This window comes from Episyrphus balteatus, chromosome 4 (assembly GCF_945859705.1).
Source record: "Episyrphus balteatus chromosome 4, idEpiBalt1.1, whole genome shotgun sequence".
NCBI lineage: Eukaryota > Metazoa > Arthropoda > Insecta > Diptera > Syrphidae > Episyrphus > Episyrphus balteatus.
In genome coordinates, this window is record NC_079137.1 from 81,394,865 (window position 1) to 81,404,314 (window position 9,450).

The 9,450-nt window shown below is 29.7% G+C and overlaps 1 long non-coding RNA gene across 1 annotated transcript in view; it reads right to left on the minus strand.

The window, feature by feature from the left end:
• Window positions 1-3,794, minus strand: part of LOC129918340 (uncharacterized) — a 113,160-nt gene extending 109,366 nt beyond the window's left edge. The window contains exon 1 of the long non-coding RNA XR_008772946.1: window positions 3,701-3,794. This is a non-coding gene — a long non-coding RNA (uncharacterized LOC129918340). The remainder of the gene's footprint in view (window positions 1-3,700) is intronic.
• Window positions 3,795-9,450: the final 5,656 nt, after the last annotated feature.

The window sequence follows — 9,450 nt, forward strand, 5'->3', positions numbered from 1 at the left end:
CAACAGTTTTTTTTTTTTCAAAAGAAAATAAGTCCAAATGCGAAGATGCAAATTTAAAACCAAAATTTAAACTCTCAACTTTTTTTCTTTAGTTCAATCATAGTTTAATAACCAAATTTGGCCAAATTTTTTAAAAATATAAAAACTCTCCAAAAAAAGGGTGTGATTTTTAACTAAGAAAAAAGTTTGGTATTTAAAAACAATTTTTGTTTGATGTTAAAAAAGTCTACAAATAAGAATTATACAAGGCATGAGCAACAAAGAGAATTTGTATTTTTTTTTTGACATAATACAATTTTCCGATTAAAGCCTAGTACGCAGCTGAAGGAAAACGAAATTTTCCATACAAAAACTCGAAAACGAAATCTAGAACAAGATTAAATTTGTTTTGTTTTGCTTTAAGACCTATTTTCTGATGTTTTGATTGAATTTTTTATTATTTTTACTTTGCTATAATACCCGATTGTATTTTTTCATTAACATTACCGCTGTTGACTTTGGAGACTTCAGCTGCGTACTAGGCTTTAGACATAATTGTTTGAAATTCAATATGTAACGTAAAATAAAACGTTTGGAGCCAGGTATGAAAAGAAAGTCAGACTTTGTAGAGTTTTCAATAATTTCATGGATTTGGTGAGGTTTTGTATTTTGTATTTTCTTTTTATCATTTCACCATGTTTCTACGTGTGGTTTAAGCATGGTTATTGAATAATTTTCTTGGTAATGAAGAAAGTCTCCAAATATTGTATAACTGCACTGACCCTTACTGTGGAGAGATGTTTTTTAGTCTTTCAAATTGATTGAAAAGAATAATGTATAAAAAAAAACCAAACAAATTATTATTGGAGAGTTTGTGTATTTTCTTCTCTTTTCAATAATTTTGGAGAAATTTTATAGGTACTATCTTTCCAATTCAATAATTTTTTAATTTTCTGTCACAATAATTTTTAATTTATGGGAAATAAAAGAGTCACCAATTTTTTTTAACAGCAGAACTACAAATTATCTGTGTAGAGTTACTTAGGTAACTCGTTGAAATAATATCCAATGCGAAAGTTTGAAAAACTTCTACCACTTTTTTCAAAATACAATAAGTCGCTAAAGCGAAGAAGTTATGCGAATTTAAAACCAAAATTCAAACTCTACAAAAAAAGGCCTTCAATTTGAGTTTTATTTAATTTTCTTAAATTGAATTGTATTTTGATAACCAAATTTGGCCAAATTTTAAAACCAAAAATAAAAACTCTATAAAAAGAAGAAGGGATTTGAATTTTCTATACTCTTGCAGCAAAATTAAGAGTTCTTGGTAAAAAACTTTTTGGAGACTTAATTTAATTTTCGTCTCTATTTTGTGGCTTAAAATGTAAACTACTCCAAAGCGTGTGGTGTTATTAATATTGTTTTGTAGGTCCATCATAACTTCTACAAATGTCTCCATTCAAACTTATTTAAAGTGTACAGCCTTTTTTTTTTCAATTATGTTAATGGATTTCCAACACAATTAATCAAATCTAAAACAGCATTGAAAATTTTACTTTTAGATTAAAAAACCCAAAGGATTTGATTTTAACAGCTTATGTGCAATTCGACATCTTTTCTAAAACATTAATATCCGCTAACACATAAACATAAAAGTTCATCAAACTAGAAAAGTTCTCTTTCACATACAAATTAAGGTCACTTCCATAAACAATAAAATACAAAAAAAAACTGATATCCCAGAAGAAAACTTATGCTCCTACTGTTTCTATAGTCGCTCATGAGACTAATGCACTAAAAACGATCTGCGTGTAAATTTAATTCTGCCATTAGCTTCTTTATTTTGACAGCAGCAAACAACTTTTTATGTTCGCAAATCTGCTAACGCATTTAAAATTGCCTGAGTGGCTTGCTTGCCCACAAAACAGCACGAACTACTAGAAGCCAGTTACACCATCAGGCACAATCTTTATAAAACGTAAACAGGACGCCATCATCATCATCATCTAGCCGCAAAACAACTTTTTTTTTGTTAACTTTTTGTTGTTGTTCTATGTTAAACAAAACAAGCAAAACAACTATAGAGAGATAACCTATTAACTTAGGTGCACTGATCTTTCTCCTTTCTCGCCTCTTTTTTTAAGCCTGATTGAACATGGAGGTCTGTACCACGACAAGAAAAAAAAGAACTAAATAATGAAGAACCTCACCTTAAAAACTAGTTTTTTGTTTTTTTCTTCTAATATTCCCTGTGGGCTTAATGGAAACAACAAGAATTGTACAAAAAAAAAAAGACTAACCACCAACCTGCAATAAGTGGTTGAAGAGTGCAAAAAAAAAAAATAAACAGACACGATCACACTTCACCTGCTTTGCAAAAGATCGCTTCTCGGGAGAAGAGAACTTTAAAAAGTCTAGGAAAATAGAAATTCAAGTCGTTGCAAATGACAGATGACGACGCACGACCGCGTCGCTGGCTGTCGTGAAAATGGAAACAACAACATCAATAACAACAAAACTGAATCTACAAATAATAATAAACTGGGCTAACTCCTCTTTGGCCATTATAAGGTTCTTAAATCACACAACGAGGCTCTGCTGTCGGCATATAAAGAACGAAGAAGGAAACAAAAAAAAAAAATAAACAACCTAACCTCATTGCGCTATTACATCATTTTTGAGGTTGGAGGTTGGGCAGCTAACTTAAGATACACAATCAAACAGGGTTGCCATATTAATGTTATGAATTCTCTAAACTTAGTGAAATGATTTATTTTTCGTCGTAGCTCCAAGCCAAAATTAAGTCTAGAATTTAGTAAGCAAAGCAATATTTTAAGAAAATCATTTGCGTGCAAACTTACGTTCCACAAACTTTGTTTCGAAATAGGGTTGCTTCATTGACAAAATTTAAGTGAAACCATAACAATTCAGCATATTTTCTAAGGGCTATATCGTTGGAAATTTGTTGTGGAACGTATTGAAATTTTACCTCTTAAGATAAATTTACTGCTCAATCTCAAATGTTCAAAATTATTAATTTCACGCCATATCTTTTCAGTGTTTTTTCAAGCCAGTTGATTTCAGAAAAGAATCGTATTAGTTCCACATTTTTTTTTCCTCCATGATATTAATTTCACACTGTGGAACTTCAAAGGGAAGAATAGAACTACGTAATAGACATTTAAACGAAAAATTTTTACGTTCCACATAATGTAACTTGTCTAAACAAAACGGTCAATAGCTAAGAAAGTTTGGACAAACTTGACATTTACATTTTTCAGCCATATTAGAAGTTGTGGATTGTTAGTCACAAATATTCACGAAATCAATTTTTTGCAACTCAAACTCATCAATGCATTCCACAGCTTCTATTGTTAGTTAAAATTGTGTGTTTTCATTTCCTTCGTGCAGATGGTAATTAAAAAAATGGCTCCCTTCGCGTTGTGGAACGCATTTTGTTTTTCATTTCACAAAGGGTGAGTTTGGATACTTTTTACACTTGATGGACAGTTTTTTTCACATTTCTATTTTTCATTTCAATGACTTTAATAATAAATATTTGACAACCCTCTGAAAAGTATAAAAGGCTTGTGGCAGATTTCTCCTCCTCGCAAAATCCAGCAATAAATTTAAAATAAAAAATAAATAAATTGAAATAAAAACAAAAAAAAAATACAAAAAAAACAACAAAACCCGATAAAGATGTGAAAAAGAAACTCACCAGAACAAAGAACAACTCTTTATAGAATCGAATCCAAGACACCCGGGAGCTTGGATGGGAGTTAGTTTGGAGTTAGTTGGTTGGTTGGTACACCAACAAAAAAAAAAAAAAAAAAAAACAATAACAACAAAATCTCACACTGAAAAGTCAGGTTCGATGTCGAAAAAAAAAGAGGTTTTCTGGAATAACTGGTTACTACTTGGATCTGTTTTTTTTTGTTTTGCCTTGTTCTGTATACAAAAAACTTGTGTATGGTGTATCCCTCTATATTCCTCCTCTTCCATGTACATATGGCTCTGTAGAGATTTTTGTTGATTTCGTTACAAAAAAAAAAAAGAATACAAAACAAACTCTTCTCAAACTCCATTGAATTGTATCACAAATAAAGAAAAAATCTAAAAAAAAGTTCTCTTTAAAAATGAATAATAAAATGTAAATAAAAATAAAAAGGGCTGTCAATAATAATGACAACATTGACAACCTAAAGAGATCAATAGAATCGTACAAAAAAAAATAATGAAAAACCATAAGAAGCGTGGATAATTGCAATGGGTAACTTCATATCTTGTAATAGCGGGATGATCCTGAAGATACTTTAAGGCTCAGGGTCCAATGATTTCATTTTTCGATAAAGAACACGGTGTTACAAAAATGAGGTTTCAAAATATACGCGGGCGGAGACCTATCAGGTTTTGTAGAGCTAGTCGCACTGATTACGAAACGGTATTTAAAAATCCCCTAAAACCCCCAAAATCTGGAGTTACGGACAAAAAACGGTTTTTTGGACCTTCACCCATTGAAAAAATTCTAGCTTCGTCAATTTTACCATTTTCAATTTTTTTACTGTTTCTGATAGAAGATAAATATAACTTTTCAACAGTGTATAAAACATGTAATTCGATTAAACCGCTTAGAATTTATAAGCTGTCAAAGTTCAAAAATTACATTTTTTTTGTCATTTGCCCAACTTCGGCATCAATTTAAAGTATATGTTTTCAAAACAACATGCTATTAAAAAAATATATTCTAAGACTATATCTATTTCCCAATCAATCGAGGTATTTTTAATGAAACTCACTTCAAAATTGGCTTAGAAAAAAAAAATTTTCGATTTCAACCCAGATACAGAAATTCGAACTTTTAGGTATAGAACAAAAATATTGTTTCGGCACGTAGTAGGATAACTTGGGCGACAGGATTTAATAACGGGTTTTTATAGAGGAGCTTAATACAAACATTTTTTTTTGGGAGGGGGGTCTATCTCTCCCCGTTTAGGTGGGAGGAGCATTTTTCTAAAAAAAATTATTAAAAAACAACGGCAACACTTACAGTAATAAATTATACCATTTCCGAAAGGCAAAATTGTACATTTGATTTTAATTTTTAAATCAATATAATATTATCAATAGTTTTTGAAATAATCGATTTCAAAGTTAAAAATAGGCGAACAAAATTTTTTAAAACTCAATTCATACTATTTTTGTCCAGACTGTGAATTTTAGTAAAAAAAATTACTCACACAGAAAACTGCCTCAATTGATTCCTTATCGAACAGTGAAAACTATATGTTTCTATATCTTCTAGTTTATGAGAAAATTGAAAAATTATTTTATCAGATTTTTCTTTTTTCAAATTATTTTTTGTTTTTATTTGTTTTTATTTTTCAATGGGTAAAAAATTGACGAAGCTAGAATTTTTTCAATGGGTGAAGGTCCAAAAAACCGTTTTTTGCCCGTAACTCCAGATTTTGGGGGTGTTAGGGGATTTTCAAATACCGTTTCGTAATCAGTGCGACTAGCTCTATAAAACCTGATAGGTCTCCGCCCGCGTATATTTTGAGTGTTACACCGTGGAATTGATGTATAAAACTAAATATTATAGGTACATAGACTCCACCTTGTGGAACACCGAGTTCAATTACTAAACCATTGTGGTGGTATCGTAATGGGCGCCAATTACACTGGTTTATAGCCAAAATCGACACTCAATCCTACTATTTTTTTCTTACGTACTTAGACCTCAGGGACTTGGAAATCACTTTACAAAAATTACGTTTTCGAGATATAATTTTTCAAAGTTTGTTATAGTTGTTTTTCCCAGCATACTTAGTATTCGGGCTATATGTTGAGTAATAAACGATCAATCTGAACAGAAAAACTGGCACCTAAAAGCTGAATAAATAAGCAATAAACACTAGAATAAATTTTCTGTGTCACTCTAGATAGTTAAGTGCAATATACCAAAACATTTTTTAAAAAATGGATTTTTTAACGGAAAATTTTGCCAAAAAATATTTCTTATTGAAAGAAAAAATCAAAATCTTTCGAGTCCTCATAGTTTTAAATTTTTTATGTGTAGAACACTTTCTAGAAAAGATAACAAGATAATTTTCTACAAAATCTATGAATAAGTTATAAAGATATTACCATTTTTGTAACGATCAATATTTTCGACTCTTTTTGTTACTTTTTGATTTTTTGTCTATAACTTGAAAAGCAAGCCGAATTTAAAAATTTTTATTAAGTAAGTTTTTGTAGATAATTAAATTTCCTTTCGATATGTATCCATTTAAAAAAATTTTAAATTAAAATAATGTAAGAAATTTAAGAAAAACTATTCAAAAAAAACAAAAATAAAACGACATTTTTGATGTTTTTTCTAAATAGTCTATTTTTTCCTTTGAGCATTTTTGGATATTGAATATGTAACGGAGAAGAGAAGCTATGTACTTTATTTTTTATCATAATGATAAAAAAAAATTGAATACTGCTTAAATAGGATAAAATATGGACTTACAAAATCTACAACTGTTTTTGGTCTTTTTGAAATGTTGGGCGCCAATTAACTCATTTCTTATGCATGTAATTAAAATTTCTCAATATCATTGGAATTACTTACACAATTAACTGTAATATTGTATGTTTCAGTTAGCTAACTAAAAAATACCCAGAATGCAAGTCAAACATATATATCTTAAAATCTAAAAATTAAGATCTCTTCTTTACGTTGGGCGCCACTTTCTGAGAATTCATTATGAATTATATCTTACTCTAAATATTGACGTAGATTCTACGCCTTTATTTCATTCTATTAAAAACTGATAAGAGTATAAGTTTCAACTGCAGTGACTTGGAAGTAAAGTAAAGTTTATGGATTAAGGGAATCTTGAAGGAGTCCTTTGTAGATTTATAAGATAAGGCAAAGTAAAATATTATTTATTTCTTTTATGATTTTTTTCAAAATTCCATTTATCTTTTTTGTCCTTTTGAGGCTATCCTTAATTCCATCCATCAAACACATGATGCAATTTCACATCTTGACTTTTCATCGTTCGTTAATTAAACACAGTTAACAACAAAAAAAAAATTGTATTTTATGTTCGTTCTTTTGTTTGTCTATTTTTGTTGTATTTTTTTTTCTTTTTCTTATTTTGCATTTCAACGCACAAAGATATTTATATACTTTGCCATGGCTGACGGATTTATAAGAGAACAGAATTAATACAAAAAAAACAAGATCAAGATATATGGCATCGGCATGATGGCAATGGGGACAAAATGTTAGGTTGTTGCGGGGCGAGTTGGGGGAGGGGGTAAATGGAGATGAAGTAGAGGAAATGACAGTGAAGTATTGAATTTCGTTGACACTGGGGAGCGGTATAAAGTCGACTATGCTTATACGAAAAAAACCAAACGAAACAAATGTGAATGTAAATTTGTATCTTTCATGTTTTTTTTTTGGTTTATGTGTATGATGCGGATACTTTGAGCTTGAATGTAAACCGGCAAAAGGATTCCACATGAATAAATCTAGCTTGTTGGTTGGTGGGTTTTCTTTCTCGAAAGAAAATTGTGTTTTCTCTGACATTTTTTTTATAATCAATTTTAAACGTAGAAAAAAAAAACAAATGCCAAACAAGTGTGAAAAATAACTACATAATGTGTTGCCATGTGAGTGTTGTAGATCTGTTTGGTTTGTATTTTTTTTTTTTTTATTCCACAAGAGAATTCTGTGTTCCGTGGCAATGAAATTAAATTAATTGCATTTTGTAATGGGGCTCTTGGATCTTTCACTCTTTTTCTGTGTCTCTATGCATAAAATGTGACTCCAATTAAAATTGTTATGAGTAAAGCGCAATGTGTGTGCGTGCAAGTGTTATCTTGAATGCGAAAAATTAAAAAAGAAGAACGGTTGTTGTGTTGGAGTTGGTAGTACAAAGAAATATATAAATGGCTAATTATGATTTTTTTTTTTTTCTTGAAGTCAGTGCGTGAAAATGGGTATAACAAACTTAAATTGCTTTAAAAAAAATGCGGACTTTTTAAAAAGGGCTTAGAGAGACCGATAAAATATAATTCATATAAATTATGTGACAAGAAAATGGAAATTTAATTAATTTATCTTTCTCATTAAAAAAAATAAAACACAGACACATTCTTTCAAGTATAAATATTTAGCACTTGTGAAGAAAAAAAATCTAGGCCTTTTGTAGGTGGAAAAATGTGTTAATGAAGAATATAACATGATCATGAAACTTTGCTGAAATGTTGAGATTTTTATCTAAAGATTTAGCGATAAGGAAATAATAACCTAGAAGACTTTTTTCTGCATCAGATAAAATTATAAGAACAAAACTTTTAAACAATCAATAACAATATCTTATCAGGATGCATTATTTCAATGTCACCACACAACTAAGAACTTCTGAAAATGAAGGTACACAAATATTTGATGTAGAAATTGAATAGTAGAAAATATCAAAAAAAACTTATGGCGGTCACAGTACTATTTCATGCCTGAAAACTTATCCCTTAGGAAATAGTTAAATATTAGTGGAGACAATATAGAAAGTTAAAAAAGTACACTATTTACGTATACAACAAAATAGAATATAACATATAAATAGAATATAATATATAATAGAATTACGATAATTATAGTCTATCTTGGTAACGCAGTGCTTTTTCATGCAAAATATTTCTGTCTCAGGACATCAGTCTTCTCTCCAATTCCAACAGATATTAATTTCACAAAATATTAAAATAAATAAAAAATATTTTAAATCGTGGCTCCAGAAAGGAATTCAATTTTAGTTACCCTGCGTTACCATGTGAAAGCAAGCATTAATTGTATATAGAATGTACCGCATTTAGTTTGACTTGAAATAAGCTTTTTAATAAGCCATTGGTCAGTGGAAATATGCAAGTCAAATAAATAGCTTCAAAGTCACTAAAAAGGAGCGTGACCACTGAGTTAACGCATTTGTGAGATTCTTATACAGAGCTTTTATACTAATAATATTGCTAGTGACAAAAGTTTTGCGATTTGTTTTCAATTAATTTGAATATTTACAATATATTATGCGTTACTGCTCCACTGCGTTACTATAGAGAGAATAAATTGGTAACACAGTTGATTTAGACTACAGTTTTTTCGAATATAATTCAAAACTAATTCAAAACTAGGAGGTTTAAATGCTCTCTTGTAAAATTTGTTAACATGGATTAACACACTTTTCTGGTTTTACCGACAATATGAGAGAGCTCAATTATCTGATTTTATAAATAAAAATGTAATTTTTAGTAAAGTAACGCAGTTGTTTAGTTTTTCGATCGCTTTGTATATAAACTGTCATAAATATAAAAATATCATTCAAAAAATCACTGCAAGCTCATTTTTTTTTCAAAACTAACTGCGCCAATTACACATTGAAAAGTATTTTGGACCAAGTGCCAGTAGCCAAACATACA